The sequence below is a fragment of the Jaculus jaculus genome, chromosome 17 (assembly GCF_020740685.1).
Source record: "Jaculus jaculus isolate mJacJac1 chromosome 17, mJacJac1.mat.Y.cur, whole genome shotgun sequence".
Lineage (NCBI taxonomy): Eukaryota > Metazoa > Chordata > Mammalia > Rodentia > Dipodidae > Jaculus > Jaculus jaculus.
Window position 1 is genome coordinate 66857435 of NC_059118.1, and position 23960 is coordinate 66881394.

At 45.9% G+C, this 23960-nt stretch overlaps 2 long non-coding RNA genes across 2 annotated transcripts; one reads left to right on the plus strand and one right to left on the minus strand.

The window, feature by feature from the left end:
• Positions 1-614: 614 nt before the first annotated feature.
• Positions 615-2662, minus strand: LOC123455558. The gene is made up of 3 exons (XR_006633984.1): positions 2582-2662; positions 2217-2266; positions 615-779 (listed from the first exon to the last, which is right to left on the minus strand). It is a non-coding gene; the product is annotated as an uncharacterized LOC123455558 (long non-coding RNA).
• Positions 2663-6577: 3915 nt separating this feature from the next.
• Positions 6578-21101, plus strand: LOC123455557. Its single transcript, XR_006633983.1, has 4 exons — positions 6578-6859; positions 7477-7859; positions 19335-19713; positions 20851-21101. It is a non-coding gene; the product is annotated as an uncharacterized LOC123455557 (long non-coding RNA).
• Positions 21102-23960: the final 2859 nt, after the last annotated feature.

Here is a 23960-nt window from a genome sequence, read left to right on the forward strand (position 1 = left end):
ACCTGGGCCATTGGACTTTGCTAGAAAGCACCTTTAACCACTGAGCCATCTCTCTGGTCCCTAAGTTACTTTTTTAAATAATTTTTTATATTATATATATATATATATATATATATATATATATATATTTTTTTTTTTTTTTTTTTTTGGGTTTTTCAAGGTAGGGTCTCACTCTGGCTCAGGCTGACCTGGAATTCACTATGTAGTCTCAGGGTGGCCTCAAACTCTCAGTGATCCTCCTACCACCTCTGCCTCCCGAGTGCTGGGATTAAAGGTGTGTGCCACCACAACCGGCTCTATTATTATTATTATTATTATTATTATCAACATAATTTCATACAGATACTTCATGTGTTGGTATCCTCTTTTCCCTTTTCCCTGTCCCCATTCCATTGACCCTCCTCAGTGGGGTTGCATGTATTCCCCATGGGGTTGTGGGTTATGTGTTGTGGAAGCAGTGGTCAGCTGTTTTGCGGGGAGGGTATGCCTCTGGGCATGACATCTCAACCTATGGCTCTTGCATTCTTTCCACCTCCTCTTCCCTGAGCCGTGGTGCTTGAGTTTTAAGTCTACTTCAGTGATGAGCTCTTAGGAACCTTTGGATCTCTGCTTTGGTGGGTGTTAAGTATCCTCAGGGTCTGTCGCCTTCACCCTGGTGCTGATTATCAGGTTCAGCATGGAAGCAGCACTCTTGTTAATCTCCCCAATTCCTCTGAGGATTCAGCTCTGGCTTGGCTGAACTGCAAGGGGTGGTTTCTCTCCTCCAGTCTCACTACTTTCTGCAAAAGAAGAACAGATTCTCCAACAAAGAGTGAAGTCAGCATAGTTTAAATGGGATAAGCATCATTAATTTAGGGAGAATTTGATGTCTGTAACCCCTTTTTAGCTAAAGACTAGTGAGAGCTTGACACTGGAGAACATAATCTTTGTCTCTATGGGATTCTGATCTGGTTCCCAATTCCAGGTATGGGTTCTTTACATTGAGCAGATCTCTTAGCCAATCAGAAAGCTATTGGTTACCTGCCAAGGCTGCATGCTACTACTACACTGGCAAGTACATCCTGTGAGAGTGTTTGCTTCTGGGTAGTTTAGACCTCTGATTGCTCAGATCGTTGCTGGTCCTTTATCCCAGGGGCTCATGGAGCGCTTTCCAGCACTAGACGGGCTACCTGTCTGGGGTCTGACTCTCTTCCGGATTCCAGCCAGGTCTTTCCATGCTCTGTGTCAGCAGCACAGGGTGCCTTCAGCAATAGGGTCTTAGTTTTGCCTCAAGCGGGTAATCAAGTGCTTTGATGGAAACCTGTCTTGTTTTGGGGACCTCGTAGATGTCTCTGATCAACAGCTCATTGCGGGTGGCAACTAATTTCTGGTCATCCCACGTACACCCTCAGGAGCAGGGCATCCCGGAGGCCATTCAATCAAGAAGGCAGAGCAAGGGCCTGCGTCTGCAGCGTGCTCTCAGAGTCCAGGCAGCCCCAAGCCACCTGCAGGGGAACTGGGACCAGGGATCTGGGAGGTGGGGAAGGAACCTGGAGCTCTCTCTTTGGTGAGTTTTGAGTCACCCTAGTGGTCACTGCCATCTGAAGAGAAGTGAGAGTAGCATTAATATAATGGCATAAATACCAGTATTTAGAGGGCAGTTTGGTGGGCATAATAAATCCATTTAACCAGACAATAGCAGCAGTTTTCCCCTGGGACTGATGACCTGAGCCATAAGCTTTTCCTTAGGTTTTCAGCACCAGGCAGGAGTTCCCTCCTATGGAGCGGGCCTCAAGTCCAATAAGAGATGACACACTGTTCTTAATGAAGAGTACTTTTGTTATATGGTAAAAAAATAAATAACTAAAAATATACTTTTTCTTGAAAAAGTTTGAGATCCTGTCACTTGCAACAACATGAATGGGTCTAGAAGACATATGTTAAGCAAAATATGCCAGGTACATAAAGACAAATGACATGCAATCTCACTCAGATGTGGAAATCTAAAAATAGTTCATGTGCTTGAAAACTGAAAGTAGAAGAGTGCTTTCCCAAGGCTGAGGAGGCTAGAAGACAGGAGCCTGGGGAGCAACTGGTCAGTCGAGGCAGTGGACGGCTGTATTGCCTAGCAGATAGCTGCAGTCACACCCTGCAGTAGAAACTTGTTACATGGAGAGTTTTTAATGTCTCACTGCAAAGAATAGCTAAATAGTTAAGGCGAGGGACGTGCCACTTACTTGCATGTGATCACTGCACGTTGTAAATGAATCCAAACATCCCGGTGTGCCTGCAAATATGTCCACTTGTTAGGTGTGAATCAGAAATATTTCTGGAGGGCTGGAGATATTGCTAAGTGGTTAAGGCACTTGCCTATAGAGCCTAACACCCAGGTTTGATTTCCCAGTACCCACATAAAGCCAGTAGCATATGCATCTAGAGTTCATTTGCAGCAGCTAGAGGCCTTGGCATGCCCATTCTCTTTCTCCCTCTCTCCATATATACGTGTGTGTGTGTATAACACATACACACATGCACAGGATATGTATATTCTCTGTATATCTACAGGATCTTGCTACATAGCTCTGCTTTACCTGGAACATACCTTATAGTCCAGGATGGCTTTGAACTCACAATCCTCCTGTCCCAGATTTTAAAGTACAGATTACAAATTTGTGTCAACATACCTAGTCAATAAAAAAAAATTAATGAGAAATCATATTCTCTAAGACTGTAGGCAGTAAATAAGTAACATTGCTTTGCAGTTTTGCAAATCTTTTGAATGTCTGGCTTAATGGAGTGCAGCAGAATTCTCACATCTGCTCTCGCATTTGACCTGCTGTGGCATGCTGGTTTGGTTAAATTATATGAAATAAATTTGCCTCAGGTTATAGGCAAATGAGTAATTTTTTTTCATTTTCAGGTCATTGTAGATATGCTTCTTTGATACCACACTAAACATGTAACCAGGGGCAGAGCCTTAAAGTTACAGCATCAAGTATGAAATTATCTCTAAAACCATTATATTCTCCATGGCAGAAATCAGCATTTTGCTTTGTTTGTTTTGTTTTTCTGTCAAAAGCCAACGCCACTCTATTGGCCATGCGGTCTATGACAAGGCCTTCACTGTCAGCTAGCGTGGCCCCAGGCGGCAGCGGACAGCGCGAAGGCACGCGGTGGAGCCGCGTGTCCCCTTGTTGACAGCAACGTCTCCGCAGAGGAGCAGCGCCTCCACAGGGCTGCGTTTAAGTTCCTTGGTCTCTACTGTACATAACTAAGGAGGGGTGATTAACTTTAATCCACACAGTGCTTCAGACCATTCATTTCAATACCTGACAAGAAGCAGCTTGAGGTGGTGGGGGGCACTTACTTGGCTACAGTTCCAGGAGCTACAGCCATGGTGGTGGGGACTACATGGCAGCAGGTGACCAGTCACATCATATCCAGACAGGTAGCAGAGACAGTTGAAGGACTCAACTCACTGTCTTTTCTTTCCTTCCTTCCTTATTTCTTTCTCTCTCTCTCTCTCTCTCTCTCTCTCTCTCTCTCTCTCTCTCATTCTTTCTTTCTTTTTTAGTATAAACCATGCGTAGTGGCATACACCTTTAATCCCAGCACTCAGGAGGCAGAGGTAGGAGGATCACCATGAGTTCAAGGCCACCCTAAGACTACGGAGTGAATTTCAGGTCAGCCTGAGCTAGAGTGAGACCCTACCTCAAAAGATATATATATTTATTTATTTGAGAGAGAGAAACAGGGAGATAGAAAGAATGGGCACCCCAGGGCTTCCAGCCACTGCAAAAGAACTCCAGATATATGTACCACCTTGTGTATCTGGTTTACGTGGGCACTGGGAAATCGAACCTGGGTCCTTATGTTTCACAGGCAAACACTTTAGCCACTTAGCCATCACTCCAGCCCCGCTTTGTCCTTTTTACCCATCTCAGAGTCTCTAGCCCATGGAATAGTGCCATCTACGTTTAGGATAAGTTTTCCCACCTCAATTAACGTAACCCAGAAACTACCTCACAGACAAGGTCAGAGATTTTAAATCCCATCAAGTTGGCTAAAGTGTTTGCCTGTGAAACATAAGGACCCAGGTGGTTAGGGGTGCTTGCTTACAAAGCCTACTGGCCTGGGTTCAATTCCCTAGCCAGCAGTGTACAGTCAGATGGGCATTGGATTGCAGTGCAAGAGATCCTGGCATGGGCACTCGTGCATACAAGTACACACACACACAAGCACACACACAAAATAATTAAAATGATAGTTGTGTGTGGTGGTGAGTGCCTAATCTTGGTGCACAGGAGGTGGAGGCAGGAGAATTGGGAGTTCCAGACCAGCTAAGGCTACATAGCAAGACACTGCACCCCTGAAACAAAACTAAACACAGACACACAGGCTACCCTTAACCCAGTGACTCTAAAACAACTGTGAGGTTTGCCTCCATGTAACATCATCAATTCATTCCTTCGCTCTCCATCTACATACGTACAAATCCGTATCACAGACGAGCATAGGTCCAGCATCAGGTGTCAGTCTGCTACATTTGGTCAACAACTTCAGTGGTCATGAAAACAATGACTAGACTACTGCAAAGTTCAACTATCGTCATGTTTCTATTTTCTGCTTGTATCATTTAGTCTCACATTTATTCCACAAATAGGATGCTAGACACTAGGGGTAAAAGTATGAATAAGATACTTACTGTTGCTTCCAGAACGAGCGCTCTCATCTTAAAGCAGGTTACCAGATGGGGTCTGGAATGAAAACATAGAAAGAGCCTCTCAAAAGAAGCCGACAAACCCTGTGAAGGTATGCTGGCCCCTCTCTGGTAGTTCTGGTCACAGCCATATATATTATGATGGCTGTCTTCAAATCTGGGATGCATCTATGCAAATGGCTCCGACCAAAGGTTGCTTAAGTCAGAAAGCACCCTTATGCTGGGAACAACGAAACCATACTCTTTATAATATCCCTAGGAGGGAAGATGATATTGTAGTGGATTTTTTGTGTGTTTCTCCATCCGAGCTAGGCCTTTCTGTCCTATTCGTAGAGTGTGAAAAAAATATAAACTATGTTTTTCTTGCTAATTGTGCACAAGTGGGCGATGCGTGGTGTGGCTGACTGAGTTACTTCCTTAAGGCTTTAAAAGCAGAACCATGCAGAGATCCCAAAGACCTCCGTCCATTTCGTGGCCTAATCTCTAGACAGCACATGCTGCCACTTCCGACCACAGGACAAGCCATCAGATAAAAAAAAATGTTCTTTTGAATGAGAAAAACAATTAGGTATTGAAAAATGGGAGAACAAGAAAACACAAGTTAAAAATAGGTCTCACTAGCCTGCTTATAAAACATGTTTTTAACTGGTGAATGCGAAGGAAGGGTTTGTGCTACAGTCTAACCTTGCCACAGCGCCTGACAGGATGAGAAAGCAGTAGAGTCATCACTAATCCTACCACTCCTGCTAGTTAAACTCTAGGCTGCTGTGAAGAAATCGCCCAGAACCAGTCATAAATCTTTCTTGAAAAACTAAACTTTACTTAAAAAATTAAAACCCACCAAAGAATTGCACAGCCCTTGCACACCCTTCCTTTCATATCAACAGTTCATTTCCCCATGATTTTGTGTATTTAGATATTTCTTTGCTGAATGATTGGGAAGTAGATTACAGATCTTAGCACTTGACCCCAGGCGTCCTACAGACCTAAGGATAAAGCCATTCTCTCACATAAGCACAGTGCCACAACCACACCCAAGAAAGGCCCATTGATTTCAACAGGATCACCCCATATCCAGCTACTAGTTCTGATGACCCAAGAGTATGTTGGCACCTCCCTACTGCCTGGGCGCTGAGCCTTGTCTCTGTCCTGCCCTTTCCAGAACACAGAACCTGACTTGGTGCCCTGTCAAGTCTAGACACTATGCCAGGCACTTTCACCCAGCCATTCTGGCTCCTGGCAGCACCTCCAGAGCTGAGCCCGCTGTGCCCCACCCTGAGGGTCAGCTGGTACCCCTCCCCTGTGACTCCTCCGCAGCTAACCAACGGCACTTGAGATGACACGTGAAGATGTACGTAGCCAGGCCACACAGCTGTCTCCAACTTGTTCCTGTGACTCATACTACCAGGAGAAGTGGCTATTATTTATCTTCATTATTTGTTTGTTTGGAGTAGTGGAGATTGAGCCCAGCACCTTGTATATACTAGGCAAATGACCTACCACTGAGCCATATCCCCAGCCCATAGAGGTAGCTCTGAGCAACACGCATCAACTTGAATTTCACTAATGTGTGTGTCAGAGGAGGCCTGCTCATTAGAGCAAGGTGCCTCTGTTTCTACTTCTTGGTAAAGGGCAAAGGAGATGCTTTGAAGGCAGAACACTGATGGCGGTGAGGAAGTGGACACGGCTGCCCCTCATTCTCTGGAAAGCTTGCCTCATGCAGCAGGGCCAGAAGAGCAAATTCCTTAAGTCTCAGAGGCCATCTGCAAGGAGCACACACAGTGTACCACAAGCAAATAACTCCCCCACAGACACCCCCACACACGAGGCTAAACAGGTCACATGACACGGAGACATGCCAGTTCCTGTCTGGGAACTGGCCGGATGCTGCTGCCCTTTGCCCATGGGCACGGCTGGGAGGGGTGGGCCTGTGTGTCTCCAGGGTCTTGAGTGAATAATGAGGACTCATTTTTGCTCCAGGGACAATGCGAATAAAATAGAAACCGGTTCAGTGCTCTGACAAGCAAGATTCTCAATGAATCTGGCCCTTCAGGGAGAGGAGCTAGCCCAAGGATCCCACGGACGAGCTTCTGGGCTCGGTTTTTGCCACATTCACACCGCGACAAAGGGCTTCAGCATTGCTGACGCAGGAAAGGAGGGGTGAGTAGACACTGGCAGCTGGTCCCCCTTCCTCGGGATGCAGGCAGACAGTCCTGGAGGCTGCATGCTGGTCGCCTAGGAAACAGCTTGGATGTGAAATTCCAGAAAATGTGCTGTTGGCAACAGAAGATGTAGTTACTGATTTTTTTTTTCCCCCTGGCTTTGTGTGATATTGGGGGAAGGAGGGGCCATTTTCTTAACCTCTCAGAGCCAGTTTCCTCAAATGTAAGGAGGCAATTGTGTGTGCGTGGGGGGAGTACTCTCTGGCAGGCGCTGAGTGGGCCTTCCGCCCTCCTCTCCCACTTCCCCATTTTACTGCCCTTAATAGGCACCAATGGGATGTACAGGCTAGATGTGATGCAGAAATGAGTTAGGTAATGATACATTAACTCAATTTTTGTAACTAGCATGTAGAGATATTAAATGCTTAAACAAATGCATGACATGGTGTTAGATTGATCGACCTTTTGTAAGTTTAAAAATCATTGAAATTGCAAAGATTTCTGACTCATCCCTTCTGAAAATTTGACAAACATTTTTAGATTTATTGTTTTCTCTTTAAGCATAGCTGCATAGTAGGGGGTTGAAGTTTCTCATAAAACTGTCTGGTTTTTCAGCCGGGCATGGGGCGCACACCTTTAATCCCAGCACCCAGAAGGCAGAGGTAGGAGGATCGCCGTGAGTTCAAGGCCACCCTGAGACTACATAGTGAATTCCAGGTCAGCCTGGGCTACAGTGAAACTCTACCTCAAAAACAACATCAAAAAGTCTTGCTTTTCTTGCTCAAGATCTGACCAAGTGAAAGACAGAAGCAAGGGCAATGTGCTGGCATACTTACTGATCCACTTCACACCACCTGCCTGGATGGGCCTTTGATAACCATTCCAATGAAGAGAATCCCACCTCAGGCTGGACAGACACCCTCCGCCACACCCAGGCTTGGGGGAAGGAAAGACGGAGGCTCCACCAAACTACAGGCAGGTGGACACAACCTCTACAGGTAAATTACCACCAGGGTCGTGTTTGTTGTTGTTGTTTGTTTGTTTTTGAGGTAGAGTCTTGCTCTAGCTCAGGCTAATCTGGAATTCGTTATGCAGCCTCAGGCTGGCCTCCAACTCACAGTAATCCTCCTACCTCTGCCACCTGGAGTGCTAGGATTAAAGTCATGTGCCACCATGCCCAGTTGAGGGTCATGTCAACAGAGGTTGCAGGCTGTGCATCTAAGGACCTGAAAGAGTTAAAGCTGCAAGTTTCCAGAAAACAAAGAAGGCACCAGACTAACCAGAGTCCCGTGCCGGCCAGGAGGGCTCAGCTCCCAGCTGCTGAGAGCTGGGACTTGCAAGGCATCCCTCTTTTAGAGTTCTCTTCAGCTGGAGAAGACCTCCCTCCAAGTCACAGCCCTTTCCTTGGGGACAGCTTTCATACAAGGGCTGGTCAAAGGAGGATGGGCACCAAGTTTTCCCATCCACTTGCCTCACTGGAGATGTCTCTGAAGGATCAAATGAGACAATGATGGCGGAGCTGCTCAATTCCGTCCTGCCTCTCCAAGCCTATGTCTTTCAATTTCCGACATGCTGCATGTATAGATCTCTGAGCTGACTTGAGAACATGAATCTCAAAGGAATTACATCATGCATTTAGATTATGAGACCCAACAGGCTCCACCACAGAGAATTACATCTATCTGAAAACTCCTGTTCCTTAGTGAGTTTCTTTGATGTTTTCTTTCTTTTCTTTTTTTCCAGTTATTCCCTTCAGAGTTACTATCTAGATTATTCTTACTAGTTCTCTCCTGCTTTCCACCCCCTTCTCTTCTTACTCTACTTTCTACAAGATTTTCTTGGTTTATCTTACAATATTATTGCTAAGCTTTTATGTGCTATAGTGTGTAGTTCCCAAAAACGTTTTTGTGGTTTTTTTTTTTTTTTTTTTTTTTCCGAGGTAGGGTCTCACTCCAGCCCAAGCTAACCTGGAATTCACTATATAGTCTCAGGGTGGCCTCGAACTCTCAGCGATCCCCCTACCTCTGCCACCTGAGTGCTGACATTAAAGGTATGTGCCACCACGCCTGGCCCAAGAACCTTTTTATATTTTTTAGAGTTTAGGGTTAATTTTTGAGATAAAGTCTCCCTTTATAGACCAGACTGGCCTTGAACTCATGGCATATTTCCTGCTTCAGTTCGCCTTACACTCCCCCGCCCGGCCCAGTTCTAGAACTACAGGCATGAGCCACTACACCTGGCTAGTTTTCCTTTTCTTTCCTTCCTTTTTTTCCAAGTGGGGTCTCACTCTAGCCCAGACTGACCTAGATCTCACCTGTAGTCCCAGGCTGGCCTCAAACTCAGGGCAATTCTATCTCTGCCTCCTGAGTGCTGGGATTAAAGGTGTATATCAGTATGCCCGGCCTGACCTGTTCATATATATATATATATATATATATATATATATATATATATATATATATATTTTTTTTTTTTTTTTTTTTTTTTCTTAAGGTAGAGTCTCTCAGGATGATCTGGAATTCACTATGTACTCTCAGGGTGGCCTCAAACCTCTGCATTCCAAGTGTTTGGGTTAAAGGCATGCGCCACCACACCCAGCTTTCTATTCTTCTTAAAAATATTTTTATTGCGGATGTGGTGGCACACACCCTTAATCCTAGCACACAAGAGGCAGAGGTAGGAGGATCTCTGAGAGTTTGAGGCCACCCTGAGACTACATAGTGAATTCCAGGTCAGCCTGGGCTAGAGTGAGACCCTAACCTCAAAAAACCAAAATAAATAAATAAATAAAATGCATATATATTTGAGAGACAGAGAGAGTGGGTGTGGGTAGGCTGGGGCTTTATGTGGGTTCTGGGAATTCCTAGGGATGTCAGGCTTTGCAAGCAAGCCCTTTTAACTGCTGACCATCTTTCCAGCCTTTCTATTCTTTTTTTAAAAATATTTTATTTATTTATTTATCTATTTGAAAAAGAAAGGCAGATATAGAGAAAGAGAGAATGGGTGCCCAAGGCTTTAGCCATTGCATGCACCCCCTTGTGCATCTAGCTTAGGTGGGTCCTGGAGAATCAAACCAGGGTCCTTTGGCTTTGCAGGAAAATGCCTTAACCACTAAGCCCTTTCCCCAGCCCTCTTCTTCTTTTTATTATTATTATTTTTACTAACCCAGGCAGAAAGAGAGAATGGTGGCCCACACCTTTAATCTCAGCACTCGGGAGACAGAGGTAAGAGGGTCACCATGAGTTGGAGGCCACCCTGAGACTACCGAGTGAATTCCAGGTCAGCCTGGGCTAGAGCAAGATCCTACCTTGAGGAAAGAAAAAACAAAACAAAACATGCATATTAGGAGTTTCTGGAACCTAGAGATTGCCCTCCGGAGCCAAGGCCAGAGGCCAGACTTCTCTGGATTAATTCGTTCCTCCATAGGTCACTACCTGGCATTTGGCCCAGGCTTTCTAAGAGCTGAGCAATGGTCTTTGTGGAGGGCATCCATATTTAGCATACTATTTATTATGCAGATTGTGATGGTTTGATTCAGGTGTCCCCCATAAACTTAGGTGTTCTGAATGCTTTAGGTTCCCAGGTGATTGAGATTTGGGGATTAACGCCTCCTGGAGGGAGCGTATTGTTGGGGGCGGGCTTATGGGTATTACAGCCAGTGTCCCCTTGCCAGTGTTTGACACACTCTCTTGTTCCTGCTGTCCACCTGTGGTTGGCCAGGGTGTGATGTCCACCTCTGCTCATGCCATCATTTTCCCTGCTATCGTGGAGCTTCCCCTCAGCCTGTAAGCCAAAATAAACCCTTTTTTCCCACAAGCTGCTCTTGGTTGGGTGGTTTCGACCAGCAATGCGAACCTGACTGCAACACAGATATTAAGAACAGACGTAAACAACTGCTCAACTGCTCCACCCTACAATGCCATCACGTGCATCTTCATGGTTTCTTTTTTTCTTCTTTTTCTTTTTGGTTTTTCTGAGGTAGGGTCTCAACTCTAGCTCACATTGACCTGGAATTCACTATGTAGTTTCAGGGTGGCCTTGAACTCACAGCGATCCTCCTACCTCTGCCTCCTGAGTGCTGGGATTAAAGGCGTGCATCACCATGCCCAGGTCATCTTCATGTTTTTGTACCAACTGAAGTGTGTTCTCTTTCCCCCTGCCATGTTGTAAAGTTGTCCCATAGAATTCACATGTTGAGAAGTCAGTGGCCAGTGTAGCAAGGTTGGAAGATAGGCTCAATGGAGGTGTCTGGGTTGCAGGGGACACACCGTCTTGACATTTCATGAGTGGGCTAGTTCTTGTGGGAGGAGGTTAGTCGTCTTGAGAGTGGGCTAGTATGAAGACAATTTGGCTTCCTTGTCTCTCTCTTCCTTCCTCTTTCATCACACGACCCTTTCCATTTCCTGCCATGTTACTGCATCACAAAGATGCTGGTGGATACTTCTGGACTACCCAGCTGTCAGACCAGTGATCCTAAATCAGCCTCTATCCTTTGTAAACCCATTAGTCTCAAACATTGCTGTAGCATTAGAAAGTCGACTAAGGTATCCTCTGATCCTGGGCGATTTGTACCTTATGTCGACAAATGTGTGCAGATTCATTGAGTTCAGAAACTGGGCGATGGCTAAATCCACGTCTTGCTCAAGCCAATAATATTGCTACGTCCTAACCAGGCTTTGACCCACTCTCTCAACATATCAGATCACACATGTCAGACTAATAAGCCCTGTTTACTTAACACAGTTGAAACTGATTGGCAGTAATACCCATGTTATTCCACATCACAGGGCAGTAACCTGAAAACAAAAGGCATTACTCTCGCCTTTGATCAGACAAAGGTTTTTTGTTTTGTTTTGTTTGCAGTTAGCGGTGGCTACTGAGGACACTCAAAGCTTATCAGCGGGCTGGAGTGATGATTAGGAGCGAAGGGGCTTGCCTGCGAAGCAGAGCACTGAGAAGTGGGCCTTGAGTGCTCAGAGCTAAGTGAGACCTCATGCCACCCCCTCCAAGGCTCAGGGGACAGTGCAGAAAAGGGGTGGAAGGAAGTGAGAGTGGGAGGATGGGGAGGAGTGCTGTGCAACTCTGTCATTTGGACATGAACTCAAAGCAGCTGTGGTCACCAGCACATGACCTGTACAAGACTGGACAGGTGAGCTGCAGAGATGGCTTAGCAGTTAAGGTGCATGCCTGCAAAGCCTAAGGACCCAGGTTCAATTCTCCAGGTCCCATGTAAGCCAGATGCACATGGTGGCACATACATCTGGAGTTTGTTTGCAGTGGCTAGAGGCTCTGATGTGCCCATTCTCTCCCTCTCTCTCTCCCTCTCTCTCTCCCTCTTTCTGTCTCTAATAAATAAATAAAAATAAATCTTGAGGGGCTGGAGAGATGGCTTAGCAGTTAAGGTGCTTGCCTGCAATGCCAAAGGACCTCCGTTCAATTCCCCAAGACCCACATAGGCCAAATGCACAAGGTGGCTCATGCATCTGAAGTTTGTTTGCAGTGGCTGGAGGCCCTGATGTGCCTATTCTTTCTCTCTCTTTCTCAAATAAATAAATTAAAACAATATTAAAAAATAAATCTTGGGCTGGAGAGATGGCTTAGCATTTAAGTGCTTGCCTGTGAAGCCTAAGCACCTCAGTTCGAGGCTTGATTCCCCAAGACCCATGTAAGCCAGATGCACAAGGGGGCACATGCATCTGGAGTTTGTTTGCAGGCCCTGGCACACCCATTCTCTCTCTCTTTCTCTCTGTCTCTTTCTCTCTCTGTCTGTCACTCTCAAATAAATAAATAAAAATGAACAAAAAAATAAAAATAAATAAATAAATCTTTTAAAAAATAAAGGGCAACATTCCTCCACAGATGAAGAAGAGACTCATGAAGCTCCACCCTTTCCTGAGGAGCTAATAGCAGTTTGCTTGGGGGTCGGGGAGGAGTCATTCTCTTTTGGTGGGGTGGTCACTGGTGAGTGATGGGAAGAAGAAGGGGTTCAGCTTGAGTGGGGGGATATGAAAGAGCAATGGGGGTATATATGAAAAATAAGGAAAAGATGCTTACATTGCCACTCAAGTAAAATATAATTTTTTTGTTAATATTTTTATTTATTTGCAAGCAGAGAGAGTAAAAAAGAGAGAGACAGAATGGGCATACCAGGCCTCTATCCACTGCAAACAAACTCCAGATGCATGTGCCACTTTATGCATCTGGCTTATGTGGGTACTGAGGAATCTCATTAGGGTGGTTAGGTTTTGTAGGCAAGCACCTTAACCATTTCTCTGAGCCATTTCTTCAGCCTAAGCTCTGTTCTATAGAAAAGGAAATCTGGAAATAGAACTATTTGAATAAACATTTTGTCTTATGGTAAGTTAAATAACTAGGATTAGAACCCAGAACTTCTATCCATCTAATCCCTACTCAATACAAGACTCATAGTTTGACTAATTTTAATGCCAACAAAGTAATCAGTTGCTATTGCTAGAGCCTTGTACCTATTACTGCTGAAGTAGTATCAAAGTTATGCAGTAATTTTGATATGTAAAAGTTCAGATGGCATAGCTTAGAATTATATTTGGTTACTTTTCCATTTTATTTTTTACTTATTATTTTTTATTGACAACTTCCATGATTGTAAGCAATATTCTATGGTAATGCCCTCTCTACCCCCACTTTCCCCTTTGAAACTCCATTCTCCATCATATCCCTTCCCCCTCTCAATCAGTCTCTCTTTTATTTTGATGTCATGATCTTTTCTTTCTAATATGATGGTCTTGTATAGGTAGTGTCAGGCTCTGTGAGGTCATGGAGATCTAGGCCATTTTGTATCTGGAGGAGCACGTTGTCAAGGAGTCCTACCCTTCCTTTGGCTCTTACATTCTTTCTGCCACCTCTTCTGCAATGGACCCTGAGCCTTGGAAGGTGTGATACAGATATTGTAGTGCTGAGAACTCCTTTGTCACTTCTTCCCAGCACCATGATGTCTTCTGAGTCATCCCAAGGTCACTGCCATCTGAAAAGAGAAGGTTCTCTACCAAAAGAGTGAGTAGCATTAATATAAGTGTGTGAACATTAAGAGAAGCGCTTACTGGGAAGTTTGGTAAGCATAGTACATACATTTAGCCAGACAGCAGCAGACATTACATCCCTAGAGCTCATGGCTACCCCTGTTTTAGGTTTTCAGTATCAGGGATATATTCCCTCCTATGAAGCAGACCTCCAATCCAATTAGAGGGCAGTTGGTTTCCACTATGGCAGATGTGCCACTATTGCACCCGTTGGCTCATTTGGCCTGGTTGGCAAAATATAAGGCTTGCAGTGTCCACTGTTGAGTATCTTCACTGGTGATCTCTCTCTTTCCCATTGAACCGCATGCAGAATGGCTTGTTCCAGCTTTCTGTCAGCTGGTCTACGTGGAGGAGGTTATCAGCTCAGCTACAGCATGATTTCTTAGTGGACTTGCAGGCCAAGTATGTGGAGTCTTTAGCAATAGGGTCTTAACATCTATTTCTGGTGGGAAACCAAGGGTCTCGACAATGGCCTGTAATGTTTTGGGAGTATCAGGGACCTCCCTGACCAAGAACTCACTGGAAGGTACCCATCCCTGGCACTGAAAATTTTCTAGTAACATTTTATGGCTCCTGAGTATTCCATTGTCCAAAAAAGTAAGTTTCCATATGATGTATTTATATCCTATTATATTTTGATTAGCCCTCTCTCCACCTTTCTTTTACTCAATCTCTTCCCCTGGCATCACTTGGGCCTTTTCACCCCCATTAATCTATTCTTCTACTTACATATATACAATATCATCCTATCAAGTATCCCCTCCCTTTCTTTCTCTTCCCTTTGTATCTCTTTTCTAGCTTACTGGCCTTTGCTCCTGAGTTTTCTTCCTACTCACACAGAAGTCCAATTATCTGTAGCTAGGATCCACATATGAGAAAGAACATGTGACACTTGGCTTTCTGGGCCTGGGTTACCTCAGTTAGTATAATCCTTTCCAGGTCCATCCATTTTCCTGCAAATTTCACTACTTCACTTTTCTTTACTGCTGAATAGAACTCCATTATATAAATATGCTGTATCTTCATTATCCACTCATCAGTTGAGGGACATCTAGGCTGGTTCCATTTCCCAGCTATTGTGAATTGAGCAGCATTAAACATGGGTGAGCAAGTATTTCTAAGGTAATGAGATCAATCCTTAGGATATATGCCTAGGAGTACCAAAACTGGGTCATATAGTAGAACTATTTTTTAGCTGTCATGGGAACCTCCACACTCATTTCCACAATGGTTGGACCAGATTGCATTCCCAAGAACAGTGTAGAAGGGTTCCTCTTTTTCCACATCCTCGCCAGCATTTATGGTTGTTTGTTTTCATGATGGTAGCCAGTCTGACAGGAGTAAGATGGAATCTCAATGTAGTTTTAATCTGCATTTCCCTGATGACTAAGGATGTTGAACTTTTTCTTTTGGTTTTTCGAGGTAGGGTCTCACTCTAGCCCAGGCTGACCTGGAATTCACTATGTAGTCTCAGGGTGGCCTCGAACTCACAGGGATCCTCCTACCTCTGCCTCCCGAGTGTTGGGATTAAAGGCATGCACCACCATACCCAGCATTTTTTTTTTAGATGTTCATATACCACCTGTATTTCTTCTTTTGAACTCTCTATTTAGCTCCATAGCCCATTTTTAATTGGCTTGTTTGATTTCTTATTATTTAATTTTTGAGTTCTTTGTATATCTTAGATATTAATCCTCTATCAGATGTATTGCTAGCAAGGATTTTTTTTTTCCCATTCTGTAGGTTGCCTCTTTGTTTTATTCACAGTGACTTTTGCCATACAAAATCTTTGTAATTTCATGAGGTCCCATCAGTTAATCTGTGGTTTTATTGCCTGAACAATTGGGGTTATATTCAGAAAGTCTTTGCCAAGACCAATATGTTGAAGGATTTCCCCTACTTTTTCCTCTAGCAGTTTCAGAGTTTCAGGTCTGATATTAAGGTCTCTGATCTATTTGGACTTGATTCTTGTACATAGAGAAAGACTAGGATCTATTTTCATCCTTCTACATATAGATATTCAGTTTTTCCAGCACCATTTGCTGAAGAGGCTGTCTTTTCTCCAGTTAGTATTTTTGCCATTTTTGTGGAAGATCAGGTGGCTATAGCTACCTGGACTGTCAGCTGGGTCCTCTATTCTGTTCTATTGATCTACATGTCTGCTTTTGTGCCAGTACCATGCTGCTTTTGTTACTATGGCTCTGAAGTATAGGCTAAAATCAGGTATGGTGATACCACCAGCCTTATTTTTGTTGTTCAGTATTGTAGAACATAATTTTTAAACAATAACAAAGATTAAGTCAAAATATGCTGTCATATTACCAGAGCTATTTGGGCTCATCATGGTGTTAGAAGACCAGAAGATCTCAGCTTCTGGTCCACGCTGGCAGGATTGGAAAGCGCAAGGTGTCTGCAGCATACCCCCCGCCCCTCTGGCATCTGGAACACAGAGCTAAGAGGCAGCCTGGTCTCTCGCCCGGAGCACCAATGACAGACTTGCATAAACTATCAGTCATACACTTACCCCCAGCTGCCTTCCTCCTTGTCGCCCGTGACCACTGATTTTCTTTCTTTCTTTCTTTCTCTCTTTCTTTCTTTCTTTCTTTCTTTTTTTTGGTTTTTTGAGGTAGGGTCTTGCTGTAGCTCAGGCTGACCTGGAATTCACTATGTAGTCTCAGGGTGGCCTTGAACTCACAGCGATTCTCCTACCTCCACCTCCGGAGTGCTGGGATTAAAGGTGTGTGCCACCACGCCCATCTGATTTTCTTTCTTTTTTTTTAATATTATAAATTATTATCTTTTATTGACAACTTCCATGATTGTAAGCAATATCCCATGGTAATTCCCTCCTCCCCCGACTTTCTCCTTTTAAACTCCACTCTCCCTAACATGCATTCCACGGGAACCCCAATCCTGACAGAAGAACAGAGGGCACAGCCCCCACCCATTCCAGGTAATTCGGAATTTGGACCTTTAGGTTTAAAGGCACATAGAAACAGCTTCTGGCTTCCGGCTGCTCCCTTCTTCTGACCGCGCCGTGGCTGTCCTCGTCCTTACACGCCGCTGCATGCGGCAGCAGAGAAGGAAGTTATGGTGAACTAGAGACTCACCCAGCATCTTCCCCTCGCCCTCATGCTCAGAGCCACAGAAAAGTGAAGGCATCTATCCGTGTGGACACTCCCAGGTCCCCGCTGTGAGTGTGAAGGCTTGTGAGCAGCCCCTCCTTGCTGTCTCACCCCGTTTCAGACAGCACATGTTCTACCTCCTGCACAAATTCTGTACTGACCTTTTCTTCCAAAGGAGGAAATGTGCCCCTTGGCGCAAAGAAATGTGACTCCATGGTTCGCATGGGCACAGTCTCCTAGTACTTTTACAGCCTCGTGGACATTTGCATCTGGTCAATGCCCAGTGCCCTCAGTGTCTGTTTCCTTCAGGACGCAGCCTCCAAGGGACCATGAGTATCAGCCCAGCTCGTCCCTTCCTGTGAGCTTCCCCTGGGCATCTGCCCCACAGCCATCTGCAGTCTCTGTGTCTCTTTGGCAGACTGTCCAGCTGGCATGTTGAGCCTCCGAAGGAACATTCTACATTCAACACATCTGCATCCATGCACCCAGAGGCCACCCCAGGAGAGGGCACAGGATAGCCACCTGCTTTCTGATCTTGCAAGGGCGTTCCTCTCATAGGTGTTGGCATGCCCTGCTTTAGTGCTCTCTGCAAATGCTCACAGGGCTTTCCTAAGAACTGTGCCCATGTGGGCACTTCTCCACTAGGCCAGTTTCCCACTGCCCATCTGCTTGACCCTATGGCCAGGCCACTGGCTACTGACTACGAGTCAGAGAAATTCCAATCCTCTGTGCAACTGGCATGTCAGCCCACAAGCTGAGCTCTTTTAGCCTCCTTCAATCAGAGTGGCAGCCTGCCAAGCGGAATTCTGTCTGTTCGCCTGGGAACCGCCGTCCATAAACCAAGCCTCTCTGCTGGTCAGTAGGGAATTGCTCACGAGGTAACATCACATGGCTGGGTGGTCCAGCAGTTCCTGACACAGGTCCACATTTGGTGCCCAGGGGAAAGCGATTCCTTCCTTACACGCCCCGTGTACTGTGATCTGCTCTAACCATTTCCAGTTATCATGTAGGTTTTCTGAGCACTCTCCTCTGTGGAGTTTTCTCTGATACAGCCCAGGGCATTTCAGATGTCAAGATTATTTTGCACCTTTTAGACACAGGATAGTTTCAGTTAATGTCCACTAGAAAGCTCGTAACTGCCTTTCAAATGGAGATTATACGGCTCGAAGTCTCAGTGTTCATCACTGGCTGACATTCACAGGCTTTTGTCACAAGCCAAGTCCTCCCTCCACCTCGGAATGCTGTGGAGATACATAGCCAGTGTCTTTCAGTTGAGTCAGACTCAGCACCAGCTCCTTCAAACACTCAGGTTGGAGCTGGTTGGGAAGATGGCTTTGCGGTTAAAGAAATTTGTTTGCAAAGCCTGTTTGTCGGGGTTCAATTCCCAAGCCACCCACCTAAGCCAGACACAAAAAGTGGGGCAAGCACTTGGTGATGGTTCGCAGCTTCCTGTGGAGGCGCACGCTGCAGGAACAGTCTATGCGAAGGAAAACAGCCAGGAGAAGAGGCCTGTAATGCTCTTAGAAGTGAGTTCAGGGGCATTTGAGAAGAAAACTCAGGCACCATTGGATTCAGAGCACAGTCTACAAAAACGGTATGAGGTTTGTGTTTGGTTTGTTTGCTTCTTGAGGTAGGGCCTTGCTCTGGCCCAGGCTGACCTGGAATTCACTATGTAGTCTCAGGGTGGCCTCGAACTCATGGCAATCCTCCTACCTCTGCCTCCTGAGTGCTGGGACTAAAGGCATGCGCCACCATGCCCAGCACAGTATGAGTTTTGAGCAGCCATTACTTCTTTTATTAGTTTAAATTTTTTTGTTTTTGTTTTTTTTCAAGGTAGGGCTTCACTCCAGCCCAGGCTGACCTATTTTTTTTATTATTGACAACTTCCATAATTATAGACAATAAACCATGATGATTCCATCGCCCCTACTTTCCCTTCACAACTCCACTCTCCATCATATCCCCTCCCCATCTCAATCAGCTCTTTTATTTTGATGTCATCATCTTTCCCTCCTATTATACTGGTCTTGTGTGGGTCATGCCAGGCACTGCGAGGTCAAGGACACCCAGGCCACCTCGTCTGGGTGGTGCGTTGTAAGGAGTCCTGCCCTCCCTTTAGCTCTTACACTCTTCAGTATCACTTTTTGAATCTTACAGGGAAGGGACTGGAAAGAAAAGGAGAAACATGTTTGATATTTGTTTTAGGTCACCTCATTTAACCAATCTTACTAACTCCTCCAAATTCTTACACACACTTCCTTCTTCCCTTCTCTTACAATTTGTTTTCCAGACATCAGATGATCCAAAAAGTTTACAAGACCATGTTGTATGCATAAACTAAGACACAGAAAGAGCTGTGACCCTCCTTCCCCAGAACATCCTAAGAGGGCAGAGAACCCGGAGTGGCAGGTTTGGAAGGAAGCGGAAAAGGCTGACGCTGTGGGAGGTGCTTTGTGCAGAGGACGACTGCTTGGGGGTCACCCTTACATTCGCCAGGACCCCCACACTTTCCATGTCTGCTTGGGGAAATAACAAACCTGAGACAACGTTAGCAGAGACACCTCACCAGAGAGCCAACAAACTGCTGTGGCTGCCTTAGCAATTGTTTGGCATTGGACATGATCCCACATCCCTGGGGGCACCAGGCATCTGTGCTCAGAAGTGACCAGGTGTGCAGATTCCCCCAGACTTCTCTGATCACTGTGCCATCCACAGCTATTCAGACTGCAAACGAGGAAATCTGTCGAATTGCCACTTGTGCCCTTGCCCTCCAGGCCCAGCATGGCAGGCCTTCTCAGACAGGTCTTTTCAAACCTCGTCTGGGTTGCAATCTCTCGTTTAACCTTCAGTAGTTACTCTTGTTATTTATTCTACTCTATGTCCATCTCTCTATTAATGCCTGCCTATCTAGCAACATGTTCAACCTGACTCCATGGAGACAACCAGAACGCAGTGGTCAACCCACCTGGAGACCGAGTTAACCAACTTCCCAATTTCCACTAGCAATGGACATTTATTCCCTTGTTGGCAGCATTTAGTGACAAGTTATTGGGGGGGGGTTGGGACCATGGAAGAGTGGCCAAATACTTGCAGTTGCCTATTCCTAACCTACTGCCCCAGCATTACCAAACCTTCAGCAGGTTTTCACCCTTCCAAATCCTCAAAGCTTAGGCCTGCCCTCCCCTACGTTTAAACAGCTCCATCTCCGAGTCTGCTGACTAGAGACACTGGTCCCCGAGTAAGTGACCTGAGTGTACTGCAGGTTTATCCTCACCTATGTGTCACCCAGTGGTCCTCCCATCTACACAAAATCCCTTCACATCCTGCTTGTCAGTCCCTCTTAATGAAAACCCACATCTGTTTGACTTGGAGGTTTATGGATTTCTGAGACGAAAGCATTTTCCCTATTGCAATTGACTTTAAAAAATTAATTGGTTTGGGAGGCTGGGAAGATGGCTCAGCAGTTAAAGGTGCTTGCTTGCAAAGCCTGCCAGCTGGGATTCAGCTCCAAATCACCTACATAAGCCAGACCACAAAAAAATGGCGAAACAGTCTGGTGTTCACAGTGGCAAGAGGCCCTGGCATGCCCATATACACACACACAACTGAATAGATGACGATGACAACGATGACAGACAGACAGACAGATAGATAGATAGTAGAATAGAATAGACAGATGATAGTTTTAATCATGTCAGGTCGGTTTGCTTTTGGGACTGTGTGGTCACAGATGGGGGTTTAGATAAACTCTTCACACAGGCGTTCTGTTGATGTGGTGACATAGGACATGATGGTCTTGCTCCTAGGAGACAGCAGGTGACTGCACTGGGTGCGGCTCTAAATTCCAGACTTCAGCAGGGAGTTGGCAGCAGACCTGACTCGTGACATGCGCAGGCGCAGCACAAGGACGCCTCCTGGCCCCTCCGCTGTACAGGTTCACAATGGAGCCTCACCTAATGATGGCCAGCTTCCTCCGCTGCTGCCCAGGTGCTCTGCCAGCCTCTTTCCCTCCAAACTTACCTATTCTCTGCTCCATGGTTGGGACCAGAGGCCAGAATGTATGGCAGATACAAACCCATGCAGCTCAGAGATGCGTGCAGCCTGTCAGGAGCCTTCTGCCCCTCGTGTCAGAGACGTTCATTTACGCCTGGGTGGCAGAGAGCCCCAGCCTCCCAGCTTCCTGGTCTGGCAGGCATCTGCGGTGCCCCTCCTCCTCCTGGCCCCTCCCAGTGCTGCATCTGTGGTCATAACATGGCCGATGCTCTGCGGATGGCCCCGCACCTTCTCCGCAGCCTCTGCCGCCACAGCCGCAGCCACCACAGCCCAGGAAAGGGGACCAGCAGCTCTCTGGCCTCTTGTCTGACTAGCTGCTGTTCAAAGCCTTCCTGGGAAAAGTTAGAACCCCGGGCCACCAGCTGACTGTCTTCATTTCAGTTTTGGGAGGTCATCAGTGATGAGCATGGCATCGACCCCACCGGCAGTTACCATGGAGACAGTGACCTGCAGCTGGAGAGAATCAACGTGTATTACAATGAAGCTGCTGGTGAGGACCTGCTCCCCCATTGTGGGGAGGAAGTGGCTGGGAGCACACGGGTGGCAGTGGAGTGCTTTTGCATATCACTTAAAATGCCAACTGCAAGAAAAAATGCACTTTACACTTCCCAAAGATTGCGTGATTGGCCTGATGTGACGTATACTCTGTCTCCATTTTCTTTTTCTTCCCTTTGGGGAAATGCTGGAATCTTCAGTGAGCAGTTCAGCTAAGAGTCCATATTTCCTTGCCAAGCCCAGGTCTAAGGCAGCTCTTCTTCCTTCCCACAGGCAACAAATACGTACCCCGGGCCATCCTGGTGGACCTGGAGCCGGGCACCATGGACTCGGTGAGGTCGGGACCATTCGGCCAGATCTTCAGGCCAGACAACTTTGTGTTTGGTATGTCCTCATGCTCCATGGGAGCTGGCCAAATGACTCACCTCCTTCCTGGCTCCTTCACAGCCCTGTGCTCAGCCCTGAGCCGGGCCTGCCGCAGACAGCAAGGCCTGGCCTCTCCCACCCAGTTGACAAGGCCATGTCTGTGAGCACTCTTCACAGCTGCTGTAGCCCAGAATGACCTTGAACTCCTGATCCTGGCTCTGTCTTCCAAGAACTGGGATAAAGGCATGCACCACCAGGCCCAGTTCCTCTGCTTGATTCTTTTTTTTTTTAGGCAGAGTCTTACTCTAACCCTGGGTGACCTGGAATTCACTCTGTAGTCTCAGGATGGCCTCAAACTCACAGCAATCCTCCTACCTCTGCCTCCCAAGTGCTGGGATTAAAGGCGTGTGCCACCAGGCCCAGCCATTTGATTCTTTATTAAGATCCAATACTTTCCCCTCCCAAGCCTTTGAAAGATGAACATTATTATTATATTTTTTAATTTTAGTTTTTTGGGGGAATTTTGAGGTAGGCTTTCACTCTAGCCCAAGTTGACCTAGAACTCTGTAGTTCCAGGCTGTCCTCAACCTCACAGTGGTCCTCCTAGATCTGCCTCCTGAATACTGGGATTAAAGGTGTGTGCCACCACACCAGGCTTCTGATTTTTATTTGTTATAATTTATTTTGAGAGAAAGGGAGAGAAAGAAGCAGAGAGAAAGAGAGAGGGAGAATGGGACGCCAAGGCCTTCAGCCACTGCAAACAAACTCCAGGTGCGTGCGCCCACTTTTGCACATGTGTGACATTGCGTGCTTGTGTCACTGTGTGTCTGGCTACGTGGCATTTGGAGATTTAAATATGAGTTCTTAGGCTTCACAGGCGAGTGTCTTAACTGCTAACCCATTTCTCCAGTCCTGATTTTTATTTTTTAAGTAATCCATAAAAACAGAGAAATTGGCTGGGGAAGCCTGATTGCTGGGAGCAGAAGGCAGTGAGACCCAAGGAGATGAATCACCTCTCTCACAGAAGCCAGGGCCCAAGGCAAAGCATGGAGGAATGGCAAAATGATCAAGAGTGCTGCTCCCATGGCAAGCCTGACAACCAGCACCAGGGTGATGGAGACAGTCGGTGAGGATACTCAAACATATTAAAGCAGAAATCCAGAAGCTGCTGAGAGCTCAACAGTAAAGTAGACTTAAAACATACCCACCACAGCGCAGGGAACTTTGTGGAAGAGGGAATAGAAAGGTTGTAAAAGCCACAGGTTGGGAAGGAATATCCAGAGGCATTGCTCCCTCCCCCCACAATGACTGACCACAGCTCTCACAACTCATAACCGATAAAATACCAGCAATCCCACTGAGGAGGGCTCTCAGTGGTGGAATGGGGGCAGGGAGAAGGAAAATTATGGTATCAATACATGATGCATTCATACAAAGTTTCTACTTAATAAAAAAAGAGAAGTTAGGGGCTGGAGAGATGGCTTAGTGATTATGGCATTCGTCTACAAAGTCTAAGGAGCAGGTTTGATTCCCCAGGATCCACGTAAGCCAGATGCAAAAGGTGGCACATGCATCTGGAGTTTGTTTGCAGCGCCTGGAGGCCCTGACATGCCCATTCTCTCTCTCTCTCTCTGTATCTGCCTTTCTCTCTCAAATAAATAAATACTATTTTTTTTAAAAGAGAGAAGTTGGACATAGTAATGAGTTATCATGTGATGTTTGACACATATGTATGTGAATTTAATGTGAAATATATTTATCACTTCAAAGACTTCTGTGTAAAAACTTCAGAATTCTTGGGCTAGAGAGATGGTTCAGTGGTTAAAATCACTTGCTTACAAAGTTTGATGGTTTGTTTAGGTTCCCCAATAGCCACATATAGCCAGATGCACAAAATGGCACATCTGTCTGGGGTTCACCAGCAGTGGCAAGAGGCCCTGACATGCCTGTCTCTCTCTGCCCCTCTCTTTCTCCTCTCTCAAATCATAAGTAAACAAATAAA